This window comes from Micromys minutus (genome assembly GCF_963924665.1).
Source record: "Micromys minutus genome assembly, chromosome: 25".
Lineage (NCBI taxonomy): Eukaryota > Metazoa > Chordata > Mammalia > Rodentia > Muridae > Micromys > Micromys minutus.
The window spans coordinates 21,174,080-21,200,490 of NC_137960.1; the positions used below are offsets into that span (position 1 = coordinate 21,174,080).

Sequence of the window (26,411 nt, forward strand, 5' to 3'; positions counted from 1 at the left end):
ACACATGTGTGTGTGCTTACTTATGTGAGATCAAAAGTCTGAAAAGCACATCAAATTCTCCCAGAACTATTCACTCCCATCTCACTGAGAAGCCTCTACTCTGCCTACTCTCCTCTAAACTCTCCAAAGTCCTGATGTGCAGCAGAAAGCCCATTGGCTAAATCAGCATGGGAGGCGGGCACTACTCTCAAACAACCACTCACGTCCATGTATTAAAGACAGACAAATATTCCATGAAATGAAGTATCACATGGAAATCTGCAAAGAGCAGGCTTGTTTTGAAACAGACCTTAGGATTCTCAAAACTACACAGGTACCAGGAAGAGAGTCATCTCTTCTGCAAGCTAAGGGTAGAGTTTCCAAGCCTTAGAATGTTCATTCGTGCTGGGTGTTCAGGTCATCAGATCCAGTACGGTCCGTTCAGCTGCTCCATTAAATACCAACATTAGTCTATGTTTCTTTTTCTCTCCCTGGGTTAGTTACATAGGCGCCTAGTAACTAATTTAAATAAAGACGCAGAGAGGAAACATCAAATACTCATTTAAAAGTTGTTACACAGCAACGGTATGTGTTCGCTTGGTTTCTAGAGAAAGCCTGTCCCCTGACCCAATGTTTTCATTGTACTTGTTTTTATTGCATAACTCAAAAAGCGCTGTCCATTCTCAGCAGGCTTGTAGCAGGCAAAGACATGGTGAACTGAAAAGCTACCATAAGGATGCTAGTCAAGACTCTACAAAGCTGGCATGTGTACTCAGGTATGTTGAGAAACATAATCTCCTGCTGTTAGTTGTTGGCCACCAGCAACATTTCCAAACATCACATCGTTAGGCCAATTTTTACTCTTGCATATTTTCCTGCATCTAAATTATATCTACTTATATGTGTTTCCTATCCAACTAGGTGCTGCAGCACCATGAAAAAAGAAAACCATAGCAGTTTCTTGAAAGTTCTACTTAAATTTTGTTCAGAAAAAAAAAAAAAGTATTATCAATTAGATTTTCATCTCCTAAACAAATCTAGGGCATGAGAGATGGCTAGCCAGGTCACGGCATTTGCTACACAGCCTGAGAAGCTGAGTTCAATTCCAGAATACACACACACACACACACACACACACACACACACGTTTTATATATATATATTTACATTACATATTTATATATATTTATATTTACATAATATATATGAAATATGATATATTATATTCAGTGGTGTATCTGTAGTCTCAGCACTCATGTGATTAGATAGGAGGCAGAGATAGGAAAAATCTACCTGGAGAATGCTGCATGGGGCCAAAACAATATAAATAAATAAATAAATAAATAAATAAATAAATAAATGACAGACCCTGCCTTAACAGCATGCACATCCATAAACAATTCTTCAAAGCTGCCCTCTGACCTCCATGTGTGCATCCTGGCACACGCAAGTCCACATACATACATAATAACACATACATGTACATTTCAGGTATACACACAATACCATTTAAAAGGGGAAAAAAAAGTTTAAAAACAAACCTAACTCTTAGCTATGGACTAATGATGCTTAAAGAAATTGCTTCTGCAACCTGACCACCAGATGAGACATTGCTCCTAGGCGACAGCACACAGAGAAACTGATAAGAAAGAAAATGTAAGAAACTCCAGGTGAAGAAAAGAAATGTTAAGAAACGCCACGGGAAGGAACCATTAATAATCATTTTCTCCTCCACATAATTTAAAACTGTGGACCCGAAGCCAAATGATGGCAGGGGACAAACCTCCTACCAAGCAAGAATGGAGATAACGGGCTCTAATATAAGCAACACAGAGCTAATTATTCTCAGGAATTTCCTTCACCGTGTTAATACAAAACAACGCCGCTGCCGTGCTGACAGCAGCAGACAGGGAGGTGGGAGAAAATTTAGATCCAGTATTTTCCTTCGACTTAGTGCCACGATGTGCTGTCTCTTTGTTGAGAGAGTTCTAAGAGGGCTGCACGAAACCACGGTGGGAAGACTTTCCTAAGTCTGAAGGGCTGGATGAGTTTTCAGAGGTTGCTGAAGTTAGGGCAGACTGTAGATAACAGAGATGTGGAGCAAGACATATGATGTTTGAGTTTCTGCGTTAACCCTATGATCTGACTTAGTCGCCCAATGGTCTATGCAGACAAGATCGGTTCCTCACTTTAAGAACAAGGAAACAGAGGCTTTCCGGGTGACTTCAAGATGATAAACATTTTACTGTCGGGATTTGTTCTCTGTCTTGGAGTTCTGCCCAGCAATAAAGCTGTCCGCGTACAAACATGTCTGTATGTAGACATAGGTATATAGACTATCATTTAGAAATACTGCTTCAAGTGGTGCCTTTGTAAAATAAAATCAGAATATATCTTTAAAGAGAGCTGTTGTCTTCTTGTAAGATTGCTAATAGAGGAATTCTGGTTAAAATGAAGAGCTACAGGCTGCCTGTGTATGGGACAGTGCGTGTTAGGGAAGGATAAGATAGATAACACCTCAAAGAGAAAAGTAGAACTCACTAGCTAGGGTTTCCACTGCTTCTGTGGACGAACGAAAGCAGAAGAATGTACTAGCTAAGGTGACCATTGCTAGGATGGAACACCATGACCAAAACAAGTTGGGGAAGAAAGGGTTAATCCGGCTTACACTTCCACATTGCTGTTCATCATCAAAGGAAGTCAGAACAAGCACTCAAATGTGGCAGGAACTTAGAGGCAGGTGCTGATGCAGAGGCTATGGAAGTGGGTGCTGCTTACTGGCTTGCTCAGCCTGCTTTCTTACAGAAATCAGAACCCCCAGGGATGGCCCCACCCACAGTGGCCCAGACCCTCTGCTTCCATCACCAATTAAGAAAATGCCTGACAGGCTTGCCTGCAGCCTGATGATCTTCTGGAAGCATTTGATTCATTGAGGATCCCTTTTCTTATAACTCTAGCTTGTGTCAAGCTGACATAAAATTATCCACCGCAGAGAGCTGCAGAAATTCAGAGGGCAGTGGTGGTGTATGTGTTTAATCCCAGGACTTGGGAGGCAGAATCAGGCAGATCTCTGTGAGTTCAAGGCCGGCCTGGTCTGCAGAGTGAGTTCTGGGATACCCTAGGCTACACAGAGAAATCCCTTCTTGAAAAAATAGAAAACAACAAAAGTAAACAGTGATTCACAGAGACAGCGAGAGGACACCGCATTGGAACGGGAGCAAGAAAGATGATGCAAGCCAGGAATAAGGGGAACAAGAAAGCAGAAGTCCCTTGTGTTCTAGTTCATGAGAGAGTGAGGCTGGAGATTCAGCCATGTTAAAGAAAAGCCCACTGTGCCAGCACTCCCTACAAGTAACAAGGAGAAAATTCTAGACTTACAAGGAAAAACAAAACAGATGCTTGTTGCCTTGTAACACGATCTATTGTTAATCTCTTACTGCCCCGAGTTATGATTTAAAGTTGATCATGGAAGTGTGAAAAACAACAATACAGGGTTGGTGCTGAGGTTTCCACTGGGGCTGAAGGAACACATTCTTTGTCGGGTCTACTCTATTGACTTTGCTCCCAGTACTAATTAGTGGGATTTGGATGGTTTGTCCATGGAGCCAGAGACTGGTAAATGCTTCCATGTTGACCACAGCAATCAAAAGAAATGGGATCCCATGTCAACCTTGTCTGCATTTAAGTCTGAAATGCAGGAGAAGAAAGAAACTGAAGACCAAGAAGCAGCAGCGGAAGGAGTGCCTGTACCCACTGCGCAAGTGCGCAGTCAAGGCCTGAGATGGTGATGAAATAAAGTACAAGAGTGACTCTCACACACACACACACACACACACACACATACACAACCAAAAACCAGAGTGGAGTGATGAAGCCATTTTAATGAACAAAGTCTTCAATGTATCTTCTCACTAAGAGGACACCTTTTCCTTCAAACAAAGGGTGGTGTGTGTGTGTGTGTGTGTGTGTGTGTGTGTGTGTGTTGTTACTGCTATTGTTTAATCATCTATGTGTGTCTCTAGAGTAATTCTGTCATCAATAACAAATACATTGTAACACTTTCTCATTTTCAAAGGACATGAATGAATATTAGCAAAATACATATTTTTTCCAAACTTACAAAAGATCGTAATTTGAATCTTTCCTTTTTTTTCCATTGAGCATATTTTTCAACTGAGATACTCTCTAATTATATTCCAACTTCTATTTCTTTTTCTTTTCTTTTTTTTTTTTTTTTTAGAAAAGCAACAGCATAGTAACTATGAGCAGAAAATTTTTTTTCTTAGCTTAGAAACATGTCTGATGTGCTTGCCTCCCCTCAGGGTCAGACAGGATGCTCTAGCCACAAATAAGCTAGCAACATTTTATCTTTGTTAATGAGAGCGCATGTGATTCTCTTTGTGTGATTTGTAGTTAATTCCCTAAGATGAATATAGGATGATAGGAAACACTATTACACATATTATACATAATGGTATGATTATTATCCTTCAAATAAGACATATCAATACTCCTAAATGATAACTTTACACTATAACATAGTAACAAAAGCCACGGCAACAAATTATTCTACTTGGTAACAGAATCGAGGTGATTTCTTAGAGCCCTAACCTCACAAGACAGATTGCTTAGACTCCAATCCATTGTTTCCAGCTGTGTTGCTGTGGAGATTAATTGAACTTCTCTGTGCCAAAGCTGAGAACAAAAGAGTATTGGTGCTCGGTGGTGGTTTTAGGAAGATTAAATGAGCTAAGACATACAACACACTCAGATCATTTCCTCAAAGATAATACATACTAAATAAATCAAATTGAATTATTGTCTGTTCTCTCTTTTTTTTTCTGAGTTTAAGCATAGCTTTTATTTTTCTCAGAGTATTAAACCAAGTAACACAATAGTGAACTCCCCCCTCCCCCAACCCATCACTAATGGAGTTAATACGTTTACTCTTTGAGAGCTAATGAGTCTTTATGGGGTTAAAAGAAAGACTGTCTTTTATCAAAGTTAATCGTTTTGGTTGTTTTTAAGGAAAGCACTTTCTGTTTGCCTACAGGGGTTCGATAGTATCTGCCACAAATACAGTAGACACCAGAAATGTTGCCACCTTGCCAATGAAATAGCATCTTTCTCCTATGGTTTTAGGACATTGCTTGACTGGGGCTCATCAGTAAGATAGAAAGGGAAGAAAGGGAAGTCTGGGGAGTAGAAAAAGAAGTTAGATTATTCCCAGTCATCAATTGACTAATTTATTTTCCATCAACACAGTCTCTGAAATCTGAGATGTGGACTGACAAGACAGACAAGGTCTTAACACTACAGTGGAGGCAGTCATCAAACGGGATAAAGGACAGGCACGCTGCTTTGCAGCTAGAGGATGGTCCATGGAACCTCGAGAAATGTGGGGATAAAAAAAAAACCGGTCATCACTAGTTCCATCCCAGAGACTGTTCTTCAACTGGCATTCCATAAATCAATTTCTTTCTGATGTGAAGTAGTCCAGGCCTTTGTGGGTCTGTAATCTACCTGCACTTGTTCCAACATTTTACGGGTCACATGAGTAAATACTATGTCTCAGGCCTAGCAGGATGTCAACCTCAGGAGACTAACCACAAGGTCACCCCTCCCACTGCCACCTAGAAACACTGTACACACCTCTACAGAGCATGGGCTTTGTGTTTTGGGGTACACCGAATGCTCATTGTTTATAGCATTAAACATGTCTCCAAGTTTAGCAATATACTTACGTATCAATTGCTTCTTTTTTAGGTTGCTCACAGTTTTTAATAGGTTACATTCTCTACCATCAGGCAAGTTAATGAGCCTCTTCTAATGTAAGAATTTGTCCTGCTCTTTGCGAATTTTCCAGGTGATGGATAAGGTGTTCTCCCAATTGACTTTTTTTTTTTTTTTTTTTTTTTTGAGGCAATGGAACAATATATTTTTTATGAATTGAAAAGATCAGGGGCAATTGTTTTTATTATTAATAAACAATCTTCATATTTGAATTAGGATTGCTCTATAAATTTATAATTTTAATTCCCACATTGAATGAAGCGCTGAGAAATTCCCCAATTCACATCTCCTGCCTGTGCTTTTCAAAGAAAGGCCCTGGTTTTATATATGATTGAGCAAACTATATGATTCTGTACTTCAGAGTATTAGTTTCAGAAAACCAAGTAAAACACACCAAAAACTTCTATGGATGTAAAAAAAAATCTCACAGAGACACACAGTATTCAACAGATACAAGAAAACCTTTGGCTACAAGCACCAAGGCTGCAGACGCTGCAGTAAACTGCTGACTCAGTCAATATGACACCATTACTTTGGGTAATGCTAATCGTTGAGGGGCGAGGGGATACATTGCTTTGAGACCATCTTTCAAATTATGTATTATAATCAATATGAGCAAAACAAAAACTGGAAAAAATATGCTGTGCAGTATACAAGGTTCATTTTGTAGAATGTGAGTATGTACACGTAACTAAGCATACAAACTTGCACACACAACTATACACACAAATGCAGAAACATACGCAGCATAGCACACATTGGTGATGTAGACGGCAGTGGTTTTCCTGGTGCTGGGTAACAGTCAGGAAATGCTGGCTTTTATTTCTATAGAGGATGTGAGCCTTTGTGTATGAACTGTGCTGAGCCTCCTGCAGAGTGACATCAAGCCATTCTTGCTTCCATGAGAGGCCCCTACCCAATGGCATGGGCACGCATGGCTCTGTATGTTGGGGAAAGTGGGACAAAAGTGGACATACAGATGAGCTGTCACTGTCCTGTAGGACACACTGCATCCCTATTAATATTCCTCAGAACATCCTTCAAGTTCCCAAATCCATCCTGGAAAGACTCGCTGCACTCCATCTGGGTGGCGTTATCACAAACCATTTTGCTTCTCTAACTCTTGCTTGACATCTTCATACACTTGAGAGAAGAGGTCCTCTTCAGACCTTGTTCCATCCAGGTAAACAATGTCCCAGGTGATGGAGTTCCTCTCCTGCCTGTGCTTTAGGTACATGGGCCACACGTGGCCATCGAAGTACCCTGGAGGTTCTGGAGGCTCATATACTCTGGTACTCCTCCTCCTCTTACATCCTTCCTATGGAATGGTCAGGAAGTAGCTTCTGTTCCATATGCTGTCTAGAGGCTTATAATTAAAGAGAAGGAAACCTTCAGTAATTAAAATGGGAACCCCTTGAGCACTTTCCAAGGCTGCTGGCCCCGCAGAGCTTCCGGGGTTTTCCATCCAACAGGAAACAGCTGACATCATTTTTTCCATATTAAGTGCTTCAAGCACATCATACTGCAAAACATTTTCATCTGTGTCTATCTCAGACTCTGGCTTGAAGAAGTCATCCTGAGATACTGCGCTGCAATTGGGAAGGTGTTTCTGCAAGTTCTTAGCTAATGTTGTCTTTCCTCCATTTGTCATGCCACCAGTTCCAATGACAAATGTCTTCATAATTGGCTTTGGAAATAACACCTTCCTAATATTTCCAAAGCGGTTTTGAGTCCTCCCCAGCAGGGCCACAGAGCAGGCTGCAAGAAGGTTTCAAGCACCCCACAGCCTGCTGCTCACCTGAGCAGGGCAGCCCACTCTGGGCTTCCATATCCTCGCATAAGCAGGGCTTGACTTGACTTCTAATAGTTATACACTGAGTAAATGAATATGCTGGCATTGGTGATGTCAGAATAACCTAGTTCGCTAATAAGGAAACACAAACAGAAATATAAATGTGTGTATACCATAGCTAATACTAAAATAAATCAATATTGTATACACACTGAGAAGGATAAAATGAAATTTTTGTTCTGCATTTCACACACAAACAAAAATTAACCTTTTCAAAAAAAAATGTCAAGGGCTGGAGAGATGGCTCAGTGGTTAAGAGCACTGACTGCTCTTCTAGAGATCCTGAGTTCAATTCCCAGCAACCACATGGTTGCTTACAACCACCTATAATGGAATCTGATGCTCTCTTCTGGTGTGTCTGAAGACAGCTACAGTGTACTCATACAAATAAAATCAATACATTTTTTTTTTTTTAAGTCAAGACTGAAAAGGCCAGGCAGGAGCCCCAGTGGAGCAAGAGAGACACCAACCCACCCACAAAACTTTCAATCCAATATTTATCCTGTCTACAAGAAATGCACGCTCAGGAGATGAAGCAGAGATTGAAGGGATGGCCAACCAATAACCGGCCCAACTTGAGACCCATCCCATGGGCAAGCACCAGTCCCTAACATTATTAATAATATTCTGTTGTGATGCTTGCAGACAGAGCATGTTGTCCTCTGAGAGGCTCCACCCAGCAGCTGACTCAAACAGATACAGACACCCACAGCCAAACAATGGATGAAGCTTAGGGACTCTTATGAAAGAATAGGAAGAGGGCTGAGGACCCCGAAGGGGATATGAATTCCATGGGAAGACCAACAGAATCAACTAACCTGAACGATTGGGGCTCTCAGAGTCTGAACCACCAACCAAAAGAACGTACGCGAGCTGGACCTAGGCCTCCCTACAGATATGTAGCAGATGCGCAGCTTGGTCTTCGTGTGGGTCCTGAAAACTGGGACGAGGCTGTCCCAAAAGCTGTCTGTGGGACATGTTCCTCTAACTGGGCTGCCTTGTCTGGCCTCAGTAGGAGAGGAAGCGCCTAGCCTTGCAGAGACTTGAAGTGCCAGGGCGGGGGATACCAAAGGGGGACCGACCTGCTCAAAGGAGAAGGGGGGATGAGGGAAGGATTGTGGGAGGGGGGACTGGGAGGGGGGCAATGAGTGGAAGGTAAAGCAAATAAGTATAAAAAATTAAATTAAGAAACTCATATACACAAATATATACACCACATACACACACACACACACACACACAAAAACATATATTTTTTGTGCCATTCTATGTGTGAGCCTGAATTGGACCCATGAAAAATAAATGCCATCATTTTAAAGCAATTGATGTAATTCACATATGTATTTGTGCTGTTTGGAAGTTTTCAACTTGGCATAAGCTAAGTCATCCCAGAAGAGGGGACCTCATTGAGAAAATGCCTCTACTAGATTGGCCTGTAGGCAAACCTATTTTCTTTATTAATGTTTGATTTATTAATGATTGATTTGGGAGGGCCCAGCATGCTGTAGGCGGTGCCACCCTTGGGCAGGTGCTACTGATTTGTATAAGAAAAGAGGCTGAGCAAGCCAAGAGAAACAAGCTACTAAGCAGCATTCCTCTGTGGTCTCTGTTCAGCTCCTGCCCTGAATTTCCTCCATGGTGAACTTTAACCTGTGAGATGTAATAAACCCTTCCCCCTTCGAGTTGCTTTGGTCATGGTATTTATCCCAGAAATAGAAATTTAACTAAGTCAGTATTTGAGTGCATATTTAAATATGTATTTAGAATTAGATAATAGGAAACATGTCAACATTAAATTTCCTGATTTTTGATAACTGGTGGATTTCATCCAAGACAGCATCCTTCTTCTCAGAAAGCAAACAATCAAACACACTGTTACCATCCTCCTCTGGGAAAGCTCTGACAGAGATAAGAAGTGTAGCACAGTGTAAGTGACTAATGAATCAGGTAAAACATCAGGTACCATGTGTGTCGGTAAACAAGATCTCCTGAAGACCATCTTCGAATTCTAAGACATTTTCAATTAAAAGCTACTCCCAAAAAAAATGCATCTGTTAAAGAAAAATTAAAAGTAGATTCTCTGAAAAATTCTGCTCATTCAACAACAAACAGGCACTTAAGACTTTGAATGGACGTGACATCTAGAATCTTGCCAGATACCGCATTTCATATTCTTTGGTCTTTGTTTGGGGTTATTTTTAATATAATTAAGATGTTTCTTCAAATAAGCTATGGATGCACTAAGTTTCGACTCTGTCTATGATAAACATCTGACTGGGGGCGCTACTGTTTTCTCTCCTCCACATCAGCTTCCTGGGGCCCTTCTTCATGAGGTAGTGCCATGTTTCCTCTTAGTACTTTGTCCTTTCCTCACTTTGTGTGACTCTCGAAAGGCTCACCGTTCTCCCTGAACTCTCATTTCTTCCTGTGAGCACATGACCTTGGCCAATGAGGACAGTTTGGATTTTATGTGAGTCAGGCAGAGCCAAGCACACTGCTTAGGGAGAGTTAGTAGAGAGAGTCATCATCGGCCAATTTAATAAAAAATGACAACGAAATCAATGCTGGCATGCAGTGGGAGTTATGGGGAGAGATCCAGAAAGATCTCTGCCACCTCAAAAGAAAGTTTTGCTGAGAACACAACCAACTCCCCAAAAGGCAAATTCTATCTTGGGCTAGATTCCCAAGAAGGGGCTTTATAGTGTATATACTTTTTCATTTCAAATCAAACTCAGAATTCATATCTGAATATTCATTTCATTTTCTCTTTGTCCTCCAAATGCTACAAGAGGTGAGTCTACACCATGACACAGCATGACACAAAACATGTCTGTGAACATGGAGGACAGGGATGTTGTTCTCACAGATCCGTGGTCATCCTCCTATCAAGCAGAGCCCAGAACAGGACCAAGCGCACCATGTTTCAGCAAGTGCTTGCTAAATAAGGCTATTGTGATCAAAACTGGAAGTCTGGCAGGGGGCATGGCTCAGAAAGTAAGAATGCTTGCTTGCTGCACAACCATGAGGTCTTGAGTTTGAATCCCCAGTACCCATATATAAAGCCAGATGCGGCTGCATGTGGCTATAACCCATGCACTGTGGAGGTTGGAGACTAGAAATTTTGCTGGTGCTTGCTTGTCCGCATAGCTCCAGAAGAGACTCTTCTCAAGGGATAAGGCAGAGATTGACAGAACGTGGCATCTGGTGCCCTCTTTCGGCTTCCACAACTATGGTGTGCATATTCACAAGCATGCACGAATGTGTGCCTATGTGTATGTGCAAGTACACACATGCACAGACTCATACACACACACACACACACACACACACACCACAGAAAGAGAGAGAGAGAGAGAGAGAGAGAGAGAGACTGAGAGACACACGTATAAGAGCTCAGAAATAACTGATTGGAATGTGCAATTCCACTTGACATATATCTAAAATTCAGGCAGATTTTTCTAGATCCTCTTGGAGCAAGGTAAGTTCCAGTTAGGAAAAGATAAATACTTCCTTTTAAAACTGGGCCTCTAACGTGATAAGTATATGACAAATGGCTTTTTCTGCGGTCGGCTTTCATAAACAGTCCACTACTTTTTCCACCGTTCCCCATGTTTTCTTCTGACAGTGTGATCGGTGAGAACGTCCAAAGGAGCCGACAACACCGCGCCTGCTTTTAGATGCTCCACATTACGGTTAACGTGATCAGCAAACATTCATCCCCCGTTCCCTTCAACAAAAGATTCTTAAAGATTAAAAAAAAAAGTTAACAGGCTTTCAACTCAGTTCTCTTGTCATTACAACAAAGTAACGCTGGTGATTAAATAAAGGCTGCGGGACAGGAAAACTACTCTAGACTAGATATGTACGGGTATCTTTCCCTTCATTTTGAAATGTTTACGGTGGGTTTGTTTCTTCAACAGACAAGTGGAATAAAGTTTTCAGTAATAAAAAAATAAGTTGCAAATGAAAATAAACTCAAAGCAATTCCACTAAAATCAGGAAGACACTTTCTCCATACATATTCAATAGAGTACTGAATGCTCTACATACCTCCATATTCTTCTACATGCAGCCATCAGTTTGGCCAGCACCACCGGTTAGAAATTGTCTTTCCATACCATTCTCCTCACACCTATTCAAGAGAGTACTTGAAGGCTTAGCTAGAGCAATAAGACACGGCGATTAAAGCGATGTGAATGGGAAAGGAAGAAGGCAAAGTGTGTTTATTTGCAGATGATATGAAAGTATGCATAAATGACCTTGAAAATTCTATCTGAAAACTCCTACAGCTGATAAACACATTGAGCAGAGTAGCTAGATACAAAACTAACTCACCAAAACTCAGAAGCCCTGCTTCATGGAAATAGAAAGAAAAAAAAAAAGAGAGAGAGACATAGAAAGAAATCATAGAAACAACTTCTTCCACAACAGCCTCAAATAATATAAAATATCTTGGGGTAACTCTAACCAGGAAAATGAAAGAAAGTAGAGCAAAAACATTAAGATATTAAAGAAATTGAAAAGGATATTATAAAGTGGAAAGTTTTCTCTCCTAGGATCATGGGTTGTTAGGATTGATTTTGAAAAAAAAATAATAAATGGCCATCCCACCAAAAGCAATATACAGATTTGGTGCAGTCCTATCAAAATTCCAATACAAATTCTTCACAGATTTTGAAAAGATGGTTTTCAGCTTCATCTGGAAACACAAGTGCGCGCGCGCGCGCGCGGGCACACACACACACACACACACACACACACACACACACATGATAGCTAAAACACTCCTGCATAATAATAGAACCGCTGGAGGTATCATCATCCCAAATTTCACATTGTACCTGAGAGCTTTAGTAATAAAATTAGCCTGGTATTGGCATAAAACCAGACATGCTGGTCAATGGAACCCAACTGAAGTCCCAGACATAAGCCCACACACTTATGAACATAAGATTTTGATAAAGAAGCCAGAAATACACACTGGAATAAAAACCAATTTCCAACCATTGGTGCTGGTCAAACACTGCATGTAGAAGAATGAAGATAGATTCATACTGGTCACCCTGCACAAAACTCAACCTCAAATGGAACAAAGACCTTGACATAAAACCAGACACATTGAACCTGATAGAAGAGAAAGTGGGAAATAACCTCGAACTCATTGGCATGGGAAAAAACTTTCTGATCAGAGTAAGCACTAAAATCAATACTAATAATTAATAGAACCTCATGAAACCAAAAAGCTTCAGTACAGCAAAGACACTATCATTCAGACAAAGTGGTGGTCTAGGAATGGGGAAAGTTTTTTTTAATCAGCTGCATATCTGATAGATGGCTAACATCCAAAATACATAAGAAAAAATTCATAAAGCTAGTATAGAGTAATCAAATAACCCAATTTAAAAATGGGGAACAGAGCTAATTGGAGAATTCTCAAAAGAGGAAACTCAAATGGCTGAGAGACAAACAAACAAATGTTTAGTATCTAATCATTGGGGAAATATAAATCAAAACCACTCTGAGATTCCACCCAATATCAAACAGTGGTTAAGTTCAATAAAAGCAAGTGACAGCCACGCTGGGAGAATGTAGAGGAGAGGGAGCACTCACACATTGCTGCTGTGGATGCAAACCTGTACAGTCAGTATGAAAATCAGCATGGCAGTTTCTTGAGAAGATGGAAATCTATTGACCTGAAGATCCAACTATACCACTCTTGAGCGTATGCTCAAAGGATGCTTCATCTTACTACAGAGACACTTGCTCTACCAAGGTCATTGCTGCTGTACTCATAATAGCCTGAAACTGGAAACAACTTCCATGTTCCTCAGAAGATGAATAGATAAAGAAAATATGGCAGGCTGGAGAGATGGCTCAGCAGCTAAGAGCACTGACTGCTCTTCCAGAGGTCCTGAGTTCAATTCCCAGAAACCACACGGTGACTCACAACCATCTGTAATGGGATCTGATGCCCTCTTCTGGTGTGTCTGAAGACAGTGACAGTGTGCTCATTCATATACATAAAATAAATAAATGTTTAAAAAGAAAGAAAATACGGTACATTTACACAATAAAGTAATACTCAACCATTTTTAAAAATTGAAATCATGAAACTTGTAAATGGATGTAACTAGAGAAAAATTATACTGAATGAATGCCCCAGACACAGAAAGACAAATAAGATATGTATTTGCTTATATGTGGATATTAGCTGTTAAGTCAATGACAACCAATCTACTGTACAAAAGACCACAGAGGGTGGGTATAGAGTAAGGGACTTGGGGAGACAGGTAAATCCCTCTAGAAAACAGATACTTATGGATGTTGGAGAAACTAGAAAAGGGGGTGAGAGAGGGAGAAGGGGGAGGACAAAGGGAGTATCAAGAGCCATTTGAGAGATAGGATGGAAAACTAATACAATAGAAGCTTCCTAAATTTTTTACGCATCTGAAGACAATCTAAATGCGATCACCAAATATCGGGGGAGACAGCGCTCCAAGTAGACATCCATTATCACCAAAGAAAGCTTGCAGCACCAGGATCGGGTTGCATCTATTTGATTTGTTGGCCAAAGGGGTCTCATGGGAACCCCAAAACCACCCAGGCTGTTGCCAAGGCTATAGGTTGCTCTTCACAAACTCATATCAAGATCCCCTTGCTGAAGACAATGCCCACACAACTTGCCCAACATCGGTAGGTTGAGCTGGTGACTTCATAGACCCTTCACCCCTACAAGCTGGTGAATTTGGTATAGAATGCTACCAAAGGAGAAATACAAACACCAACACAGCCACAGAGTCTTTGATCTACAATAGTGTCCTGCAAAATATGTTAGTTCAGTGGCAGAGCAAAGCTTGTGGGAGTAACCAACCAATGTAAGATTTGACTTGAGATAGAACCTATACCCGGCACTGCTTGGGTGACCAAGAACCTGAAACAAGACCCTGGGACCTGGGGTGAAATCAAGTATTACTATTCTAAAAAGTACATGAAATCCTAATGACATTCTACTGCATTCATGGAACAGTGCTTTCCTTAATCATCCTCAGAGAAGCTTCCTCTTGAATCAGGTGACCCATAGCCAGACATTATACAGAAAGTGAGAGATCTTAGAACACTCAGCCTTTATTAAACAGAATGTCTCCATCAATTTCTTCCCCTCAGGGCTCAGGAAGAGAAGCTGACTTGTGGAAGAGAAGGGTGAAGAGTGTTCTTTGTGTAGACGTTATGGCTTCCAATTTAGTGTTTTATGGAATTCCTGTGTGTGTGAACAACTGGGTCTCTACATCTACGTCTCTTTCTTGTGCCTTTTTTCAGGCTTTTTTTCTTTCTGTTTTCCTTCTAAGAGGCTAGTTTTTTGTTCTATCATAACATGGCATCATATCATCATCCCTTAGAAGTCTGTGTACTTTCTGAGAGTCAGGAAAGGGATGGATCCAAATTGGAGAGGAGGTGAAGAGGAATTGGGGGAGTCAGGGGAGGGAAAACCATTATCAGGATATATTGTGTGAGGAAAGAAATATGTCTATTTTCAACAAAAGGAAAAATAGGTTGAGGGTGTGGAATGGGGCAGTGGGTATGCTAGCTGGTTTTGTGTGTCGACTTGACATTAGCTAGAACCATCAGAGAAGAAGAGGCGTCTGTTAAGAAAATGCTTCCATGAGATCCAGCTGTCAATTAGTGATCAATACCGAGGGCCCAGACCATTGTGGGTGATTCCATCCCTGGGCTGGTGGTCCCAAGTTCTATAAGTAATCAGGCTGAGCAAGCCACAGGGAGCAAGCCAATAAGCAGCCTCCCTCCATGGCCTCTGCATCAGCTCCTTGCCTCCAGATCCTGCTCTGTTTCAGTTTTTATCCTGACTTCCTTTGGTAATGAACAGCAATGTTCAAGTGTAAGATGAATAAACCCTTTTCCTTTGCAACTTACTTCTTGGTCATGATGTCTCCTTGCAGCAACAGAAATCTTAACTAAGACAGTGGATAAACATATTTGCAGTGCAATTGTGAGGAACCGAGTTTGACCTCCACACATAAACATAGCATGCCTGTGCCACATGGACACAAGAATATGCACATACACAGAGATAAAGAGACAAACAGAGAGATGAGAAAGATTAAGTAAATAAGCTAGTTCTTTACACTTACACAAATAGTTCTATAATGCTTCCTTTATCAGTACCTTAAACATAACTGAAGAACTCTGCTTATATAGGACTTGCTAAGATTCTAAGGGACCATATGAGAATTCACAAATACTTTTCTAAACATTCAAGCAACCAATCTCTAAATAGCATTTCTAAGACAGAAAAAGATAATCATTTTTATGCCTGCTAATACCCTTTCTAGTACTTTACACAATTCTAGAAGCAAGTGTTTCTATAATTACTCTCATCTATTAAATTTTAGGTTCCACAGAAGTAATTGTGTTTGATGGTATTGCTAATTTTTGTTACCCATACAGGCCTGCTCCAAAGTCTTGCTCGGTAAATGTCAAATGAACAAATTAACTCTAACAACTTGCTCAGTTCTTTTTAAAACAATCAAGGAAAATTTTATTGGGTTCGAATTTATTTAGTCCCAACTATTCCTTACACTGAACCTTAAGACACCAAAGAACATGATTAAAACCACTAAAGGTTGGAAAAACCTCCCATGCTCCTGAATTGGTCAGATTAACATTGTAAAAAAATGGCCGTCCTACCAAAATCAACTTACAGATTCAGTGAGATACCAATTTCAGGGACATCTGTCACAGAAATAGCAATGTATGAAGCCAGTCTTAAAATTCATATGAAACCACAAAAGACCATGCGCATTCAAAGCCATGCTGAATGAGAGGAATAACTGGCAGTTATCACAGCCCCTAAGTGCAAGTCATCCTACAGAGCTGGCGTAATAAAAACAGGTCGGTACTGGCTTGCAGGAAGACAGACACATAGGTCAGTGGGACACAATAGTCGATTTGGATATAAGTCCATGCAACTATGACCACCTGGCTTTTACAAAGACACTGAGGATACTCATTAGGGAAAATAAAGGCATAGCCTTCAACAAATGGGGCTTTAAAAACTAAGTATCTACATGTAGATGATGAAAGTTGATCATCTTTCTCTCTCATGCTATACAAAGAGTCAGCTGCAGGGGGATTTAGTACCCCCGAGTTAAGACCTGTATCAGATTCTTGAGATTTGCGATTACGGGTGTGAGCCACCACACCTGGCTCCTGTGATTCTCCAGAGTAAGAGAAAAATTATAGCTGAAGCAGGGTGTGGCTGCTAGTAAGTTACATAATAAGCCTCTTCTAGTCCTGGGGATGTGGCAGTAAGAACATCCACATCTGCAGCATCTTTGTCTTTGAAGTAAGGATTCTCAGAGTGCCCCACTCACTGTATCATGAGAAGAGTGACAAAGGGCCATGAGTTACTCACAGTTGAGCCTCTGTGGCCATGGGTCACTATTCTAATGGAGAAGAGAGAGGGGGGACAGAGAGAGGGGCAGGGAGAGGGGGGAGGGAAGAGTATCTTCCTTGTTTTAAGTAAAGAGAAAATGACCTCATTTTGGTCCTTCCTACTCACAATTTACCTTTCCTCATGTACCATGTGCTAGCAGAGCAAGTTCTTGCCTGCTCTTTGAGGAAAGCATAATTTGAAAGCCTCATCAATTGAAGGGCTCTAGGCAGGAAGTTTGTGGACCATCCTATGTCACTGAGGACCACTGATTCTGAAAAGGGCTGTCAGGCCAGAGATGTTAATCTGTTAAGAACTACGATGCTCTGGTCACCGATGGAAGGTGCCTAGTGCCCAACCTAAAAAAAGAAAAACATGAGTGTGCGTGTGCATGGGACACCATTCCAAGACCAGCAAGACGTCCCATGGGGATGGAGGACAGCAGGAATTGGGATGAAGCAGAAGAGAACTTAGAGATATTCGTCTCCAACAGTAAGAGACAGCTAATGACTTTGTCTTAGTAGGAATGTGGATCTAGTATTTCTCAAAGCAAAACAGGAAGAGAGCAAACATGTTTGATGATGATGATAATGATGACAATGGTGGAGGTGTTGGTGGCGGTGGTGTTGGTGATGGTGGTGTTGGTGATGGTGGTGGTGGTGATGGTGGTGGTGGCAGTGGTGTTGGTGGTGGTGGTGGAAGTGGTGGTGGTGGTGGTGGAAGTGGAGGTGGCAGCGGTGGTGGTGGTGGTGGTGGTGATGGTGGTGTTTGTGATGGTGGTGTTGGTGATGGTGGTGGTGGTGGTGATGGTGGTGGTGGTGGTGGTGGTGGTGGTGGTGGCAGTGATGTTGGTGGTGGTGGTGTTTGTGATGGTGGTGTTGGTGATGGTGGTGGTGGTGGTGATGGTGGTGGTGGTGGTGGTGGTGATGGTGGTGGTGGTGGTGATGGTGGTGGTGGTGGTGATGGTGGTGGTGGTGGTGGTGGTGGTGGTGGTGGTGATGGTGGTGGTGGTGGTGATGGTAGTATTGGTGATGGTGGTGTTGGTGATGGTGGTGGTGGTGGTGGTGGTGGTGGTGGTGGTGGCAGTGGTGGCGGTGATGGAGGTGGTGGCAGTGATGTTGGTGGTGGTGGTGGAAGTGGAGGTGGCGGTGGTGGCAGTGGTGATGGTGGTGTTTGTGGCGGTGGTGGTGGTGGTGGTGATGGTGGTGATGGTGGTGGTGGTGGTGGTGGTGGTGGTGGCGGTGATGGAGGTGGCAGTGGTGGCGGTGATGGAGGTGGCAGTGGTGGTGGCAAGGTGAGTACAAAGAGAAAATGAGATGATTTATCTGCAGAAGATGCTATGGCCTAAGAACGCTGAGTCAGTGCAGTGGGCTGGAGCGTGGGATTTCCCAGCCAGCGTGAGCACAGCAGCCTAGCTGCATCCAAGGTAAGACTGAAAAGCCTTTTTCTACAGGAGTGGCACTTTAATTTCCCTGACAAGGCCATTCATCGATTAACAATAAGATAGAAAATCTATTTATTAATCTTAGAGTGCCACACGGACGTCTTCTAAAAACAAAAGTCACTTTTCTTTACTTGGGAAATCCAGAGAGATCTCCAAGTGATACACTGAGCATGTAAGAAAATTAAGAGAGAGGAAAAAAAAAACAGAAACAAAGGCACAGTGCTGTTAAGTTTGGTTATAAAAACAGTAGAAAAAGGAAAAACGAATGTTGGTCTGGAAAGCGGAGATACCAGATACTGTTTTTTTTTTTCTTTTCATTTCTTTTAAAATGCCAGGGAGTCTTAACTGACAGATGAACAATCACCAGAGATCAGACCATGGGAATTTAATGCAATGTTTCATCTCTGGGGTATATTGGTTTTATTGTTTTCCAATATCAGCGGAGTCTGCCGAGCCTCTGAAATTTCATTGAGCTGTCGCGGCCGGAGAAAAGACCACTGTGAAACTCCCACGATGGCAAAGACGATCGCAGCCGCTCCAGGTTATCTGACGCACTTGAAGCGGCTTCCCTTATCTTACGGAGACGGTGTTGGAGCGACGGTTGAACCCACTTGGAAATCTGTTTGATCACTTGTTCGTTCTCTTAAGTTGTCAGCATCTAAAACTTGTTTTTCAAGACAGCTTGGGAATGAAAAGAGACTCAGAAACACAGATTTAGCGTAGGAGAATCTTGATTTTAAGCTGTTTAAAACAAAAACAATAGTAGTTGATCTTCCCAAATTAACTGATGAGAACGCTATACGCTAATAATAATAATAATAATAATAATAATAATAATAATAATAATAATAATGTCGAGTGGTGAACAGGACTAAAAGAAAAGAATCTTTCAGCAGCTCATTTGCTTTCATGGCTGAAACTCAGAAGGTGAAAAGTCATTTTCAAAGGAAAAAAACTTCTTTGACAAAACAACAAAAGACTTCATAAGCTGAAGACTACCTGGCTTTTGTTTTTAAACCGATAATAAACTCTTTTGTGATTTAACCAACACTTTTGGTAATGAGTAAGCAAGAAGGAATGAGGTGCCTCACCGGGTTTCCTTTGGAGATTTAAAGAAATCCAAGAGAGACCAAAAGGCGAGCAAAGGAATTCTGGGATGAATGGTAGACTCTCAGAATCCCTCAGATAAGGAAGAAGAACGGGAGAGCACTGACAAGCAAGAAGTGACACACCAGAAAAGCTGAAACGCATCAGGGGAGACCAGAAAGCAGCGGGAAAACAGTCCGCACCGTTCTGAGCGGGATGGAGAGCCTGGCAGCCCTACTGACAACGGACTGACACCTAGAAAGCCACACTTCCTACAGCCTTAAATGCAGGGCAGAGATTTGGGTTGAAATGACTTCTGCTGGCGAACCAGCACTGGAGAACACGTCTATGACACCTCTGCCCAGGTCTTACAGGGCTACCACTACAGTCCATGTTGAAAGTGGGCGTGTGGTTTGATTGAGACTGAGCAAACCTGAAAACTCTAACAGTGGCAGGTCAAGGATCCCGGGTAAGCCCTACCGCAGTGCCTGATGGGAGCCAGTCCTTAGAGGCAGTCACGGACAAAGGACTAGTCTGACACAGACCTGCCAAGAGGTTTAAGCTGGGAGCTCGGGCTGTGCTGTGCCAGCTGGAGAGTTGTTGGCATCACTCTCCCTGGAACAAGCCAGCTCCAGCCTGTGGATTAGGTTGACCGCGTTCGGCCAGATGCCTATGGTTGCTCGGAGAGCCTCCAGCACCATCTCATTGTTACACGTGGCTTGCTGCTCTTTGGGGCTCAGAAGTCTAAGCCCTGGTCCAGCGTGCACCTCAATTTTCAGACACTCTTCATTCATTTGTGATGCTTTACTTCTGGGCAGTAACCCCAACATGTCTAGACATTGGGCAGAGAACCAGGGTTCCTCGGTTCTACTCACAGCACAGAAATCTTATATGTTGAAGACAAGAGACACACAGAGGGAGACAAGACTTTAGATAGACAAAGCTATTAGTGGCTAATAAACCAGCAACCAGTAGAATGAAGGAATAGATTAGCCTATACCTTTCTGTAATCACCTTTTGTTTCTTACTTCTTTCTAGGGACAGAAAATGACTCAGGTCCTCTGAGGAGTGTTAGTTGATCTTTTTGGTCTTCACGATCTTCTATCGATAAGAATTAAGTAAGAAGTGACCCACTTTTATGTGTCCTTTTATGACCAGTGGTTTTATAAAATTTAATATATATTATATATAAATAAATATACACATATATAAATTATATATACATATATGTGTGTGTGTGTTCATTGCATTTTTTTAGACCAGGTATTATTTAGCCCAGGCTGTTCTTGAACTTGAAAATGTAGCTGAGGATAACCTTGAACTTCGGATACTCCTGCTTCTACTCCCCAAGTTCTGGAGTTGCAGACCTGAAGCCTCGTGTCCATTTTACATGCCAATGAGGATGAAGCCCAAGGCTTTGTGGGTGCTAACCAGTTACTCTTCCAGCTAAGCCCCTTTCCTAGCCTATTATATCTTTTGATCAACTGTTTCCTTTATTAGCTTGTAATGACTGTCTACAAAAGGTTACAACTAAGAAGTTGTCATGAGTCTCAGAAGAGACTTTAGACTTCAGATTTTTAAAGTCTTGAGACTGAGAGACTCTAAGGACAAAATTCATGTCTGATAGTATGGTGTGTCCACGAGACTAGGAGAACCAGGGAGGAGTAGGTGGTAGTTTGAATTAGATGTCCCCCAAATCCTCATGCATTGGAATACTTCGTCTCATTTGGTGGTATTGTTCAGGGAGGCCAAGGAGATATAGCCTTGCTGGAGGAGGTGTGGCCTTGCTGAGGAGGCGTGGCCTTGTTGGAGGAGGTGTGGCCTTGTTGGAGGAGGTGTGGTCTTACTGGAGGAGGTATGGCCTTGCTGGAGGAGGTGTGGCCTTGCTGAGGAGGCGTGGCCTTGTTGGAGGAGGTGTGGCCTTACTGGAGGAGGTGTGGCCTTGCTGGAGGAGGTGTGGCCTTGCTGAGGAGGCGTGGCCTTGTTGGAGGAGGTGTGGCCTTACTGGAGGAGGTGTGGCCTTGCTGGAGGAGGTGTGGCCTTGCTGGAGGACAGCTTTAAGGTTTCAAAAGCCACATGCCATCTCAAGTGTGCTGTCTGCTTTCTGTTCATGGTTTGAATTGTGAGCCCTCAGTCTCAGATTCCAGCTTCAGCTACCACATTGCCTGTTTTCTGCTACTATGGGTCCTAATAAAATCTTCTTTCTATTAATTAAAAAGAAATCAACAAATTTCAGAGTCAAGGCAGTCCATGGATCAAAGGAATTCAACAAACAGCTATAGAATACTCCATGAATTAGTCGTGAATATGCCTTCTTTTCAGAAACTTCTGTAACTTTCTCCATGATAAATCACACTTTTGTCCATAAATCAAGTTTTAGCAACCACAAAAAAAGAAATATTTCATGAGTCTTAATACATCACGGGGATTTAAAAGTATAAATCAATAGAAACAGAAACCATACAAACACCAGCTTCTAACAATACATGTTTAAGGCAATGGAAACAAAAACCATACAAATACCAAGATGAAACAATATATGCTTGAATGAAATCCAGACGGTATTTACAATCAAGTGGAGACTTGATATTTCAGCCTTTGCAATGTAGCAAAGGCTAGGAAGTTATGGTTATAAAGGCAGTCATTGCTAACATAAACAATATCACAGGTAACAAATATAGAGATTTGCTTCAAGCTCTCAGTAAAATTTAAAAAAAAAAAAAAGGCCAAATTCCAACCTAGCAGATGGAAAGAAGCAACTCCCAGGATAGGGATGCACCGTATGAAACTGAAAGAAAAACATATCTGTGAGACAGGGTGATTTTTTAAGAAGACAGAGAAGATTGACAATTAGCTAGGTGAGCAGGCAAGAGAGAAAGAGGGAGAACCCCAAGTTAATAACATTAGAGGCAGAAGCCAGAGTATTAGTATCAAATACTTTTAAACTTCTAATCCAGAAAAATAAAAAAACCTGAAGAACAAATTTCTCATCACATATGAGACACGAAGACTGAACCAAGAGAATATAAATAACCTAAATCCAAAACTCGGTAACCCACATTGAAACATGGCCAGTAGTTAAAAATTCTCTCAGTAAGGACAAGTGCCGGAGTAGACAGAGGCTGGACCAATGTCACCAGACCCAGTGTCCCTAAGGTTGCATCACAACCTACAAGCGCATGGGATGATTCCAGACTCGTCCTTTAAAGCCACCACAACCCTAAAAGCAAAACCAGATAAAGGCACTACTAAAACGGGAAACACAAACCCATTGCTTTGGTGAACATACATATAAGAATCCTCGGAGGACCATTTGCAAAATGAATTAAAGAATACTTTATAAAGACTATGTACCATAATTAAGTTGGTTTCATTCTAGGGATACAAGACCGATTCAAACACACAAACCAATCAATGTAACACATCAATAGAAGGCCAAAGAAATCAAATGATCATCTAAACAGATGCAGAAAAGAGATTTCGACATAAACTTAATATCCCTTCTTGATAAAAGCCCTGAGAAAATCCTAGTTGATTGAGGATGATAGCTCAACAAAATAAAAGCTCTCTGCACTAGGCCTGGGTACCGTCAGCATTGTACTGAATAGGAAGAGAAGTGAAGCCGTTTCCTCTGAAGTCAATAATAAGGAAAAGGATATTGATCTTTCCAATCTGATTCAATACAGTACCTAATTAACAAATAAGCCAGAGAAACAAGTCAGGAGACTTAAGTGAATGGGGTACAAACAGGAAAGGCAACATACAATTTTTTCTCTTTGCAGATTATATGACAACACACTTACAAGACCCCAAAGACCCAACCAGGAAACTCTCATACCTGATAAACCATCTCAGAAAATTAGCAGTTTGTAGAGCCAACAGAAAAAATATCTTTTCTACATATAAAAAAAAAAAAAACTGAGAAAGGAATCTGTAAGCAATTCCGTTCACAATGACCTAAAGTAAACCCAGAAATACACTCACAGATAGTGAAATTCCCCTACAGTAAAAACTATAAAACACCAGAAAGGGTTAAAAATGTATCTCAAGGGTAAACTGCGTACCCAGCATGTGTAAGACCCTTCATCATGGGGGCCGAAGAGATGGCTCAGTGGTTATAAAGCACTGGGTAGGCTTTCAGGGGATCTGAGTTCAGTTCCCAGCACCTACATGACAACTCAGAACTCTCCAGTTCCAGGGGACCCAACACCCTCACCCAGAGATACATGTAAGGCAAAATGACAACTCACATAAAATAAAAGTGGATTTTTAAAAAGGAGTAAATGAAAGGCCCTTCCTCCTGTATCCAGTATCCTCCTCCACAGAGAAGCCCTAAGGTGCCAAGGAAATGGAAGAAGGCACTAAAAGATAGAAAGACTTCCCATTTGTGTGGCCATGAAATACAGTGTAAGTCACTGGATTATCAACAGTGATCCATAGATTTTACATGATTGCCATCGAAAATCTAACTACATTTTCACAGACACATAAGAAGCAATTCAGAACTTCATTTGAATGTACAAATGACCCCAAATAACCCAAACAATCCTGAGCAGAGAGAACAATGCTGGAGGCCTCAGAGCCAAGGTCCGCATTTTATTACAAAGCTATAGCAAGAAAATCCTGTCCCCACCTCCAGAGCACTTGGACTACAGGAATGTCACTGTACCCACCCAGCTCTTAACCACCGAGTCCTTTCTCCAATCCCAAGATTGGCTTTCTTGCTCTGGATTCTCGGTCAGTACCAACCAGTGAGTATTCATCTCTCATTTGACTTGGTGCCAGACAAACTTTCATTTATCTCACATAGGTAGACAGAAACCAGGTGGTTGCACCTCATAGGGTTTAAGAAAGCTGCCATATTTCACTACCAGTCAGAGCAGAGTTCTGATCTCCCCGGTTTTTATTGGCAGTCTCGGCATCTTTGGGAACATGGCTTAAGTGATCTACTAGTTTTGCTTCTATAGAAACAAAACTAAATAAGGGCTGGAGAGATCTCTCAGTGGTAGAACACTTACCCAGCATAGGAGGATCTCTGCTCAATCCCTAGCAACGGAAGCCTGAATAAAACAGTGTACACAGATAAGATGGGCATCCAGCTGTTTACCTGTGTTGTCCTATATTTCTATATTCATGACCTTCTTAAAGTCCTATAACATCATCATGAGTTGTGGTTTTAAATCAGAATCTTGCTTTTCCAGTGTGTTTGGGTATCTAGGACTTTCTGTGGTGGGGGAACTGGATTCTGATGATTCCAAGTGACCTTGATTTCTGTTGCTTAGGTTCTTGGACTTACCTCTTACCATCTTCTTATCTCCTGTTAGCTGGTCTTGCTGATTCTGACAGTGGCTTGACCCTCTAATGCTCACAGGTGTTGCAGCACTTCTGGGGGACCAGTTCTCTCCTCCCAGCAAGTTCTGGATATAGAGAGCTGTAGCACGGGGTCCGCTACAGGACAGAGGCAAAGACTGGAAGGATCCTATTTCAGACTGCTTCTGGATTCCTGTGCCCTGAGGGCTCCAGGAAGGTTGCTCTTGGGCCAGGGATTTGAGCAGAGGTGGTGGTCTCACCTGTGCTTAGATGAGTCACTACTCCTGTGAGAATGGCTCTCTCCCAGCAGAGTCTGGGTACAGAGTGCTCTGGCCATCTGATGTTTTCAAGTCTATCATAAAAAGACAAAGAGCCTGCATAGGAATAACAAGTTATAATTTGATTACTAGTGTTACACCATCTAGAGACAACCACACATTAAGGCAAGGCGTTCTATCAAACAGCCACACCTACACGTCACCCATTTCTTTCCTTTTTAAGTATTGCCCTTACGTTTAGATTAGAGGAGAGGTTTTTATATCTGACTCTTTCTATTTACATTCATGGTATTTCAGGAGGTTGAGCTCAGGTTTCGAGGTTCATCCCATAAGCACCGTTATCTCCTGTGGCACCTCATCAACTAAGCCTCCTTCTTTCTGAGGTAGTCACCCCTCACTGCACTGTGATCAGAAAGGCTGTCAGTTTTGTTGGGACTGAAGTGATGGACTTGTGCTTAAGGGTGACAGTTTTGCAGAGGACCCAGGTTCTGTTCCCAACACCCACGCGGCAGCTCACAACCAACTGTAACTCCAGTTCCAGGGGATATGACCCCAGCATCTGCCCTCTCAGCACACAACATGCATACAGTATACACACATAGATGAAGGCAAACATACACATAAAATAAAAAGATTTCTTTCCACAGGCAGTGAGAATAGCTGGCTTTTTTAAAACTCTCTCACCAACACACTTTTTTTTTTTTTTTTTTTTTTTTTTGCCTCTGAGCTTTGCCTAGCCTGAGAACAATCTCCTCAGCATGCTTTTATAATTTTGACATTTCAGTGACATTTTCCTATTGAACCATAGATTAGTTCTTTCTTGTCTCCTCTATTAATATGAAACTCCTTCAAGACAGGTATTTGACTAGTTTTAATATATTCCTAGAGCCTAAAGAATGAGAAGAGCTGCAGGTTTGAAATGAGTCAGACCTACATTTGAAATCTTAGGGCCAAGTGTTAGGGGCCCAGAAGTGTCAAACAAGTGTTACATCGGCTCTCCATCTCAATTTGGTCACTTGGAAATTATCAATAATAGTATCTATTTCTGACTAGAGACTTAGTATTATTAATTTGTGTTATACACTATACTATAATATACACTAGTATGTGTATATGTTATTATAAAATGTAGTATTATATTAACTATTGTTAAATAATACTAGGTCCATACACACCTAGTGTAGTTTCTAGTACACAGTTAGAATACCATATAGAATTATT

At 41.6% G+C, this 26,411-nt stretch overlaps 1 protein-coding gene and 1 pseudogene across 3 annotated transcripts in view; both read right to left on the reverse strand.

Annotated features, from left to right (window-relative positions):
* Positions 1-26,411, reverse strand: part of CTNNA3 (catenin alpha 3) — a gene marked incomplete at both ends in the record, with an annotated part of 1,359,521 nt that overhangs the window by 1,219,204 nt on the left and 113,906 nt on the right. The gene's annotated exons all lie outside the window — the stretch shown is intronic.
* On the reverse strand, positions 6,869-7,453 carry LOC308436580 (nicotinamide riboside kinase 1-like; annotated as a pseudogene). Its single transcript has one exon. The product of its transcript is annotated as a nicotinamide riboside kinase 1-like (transcript).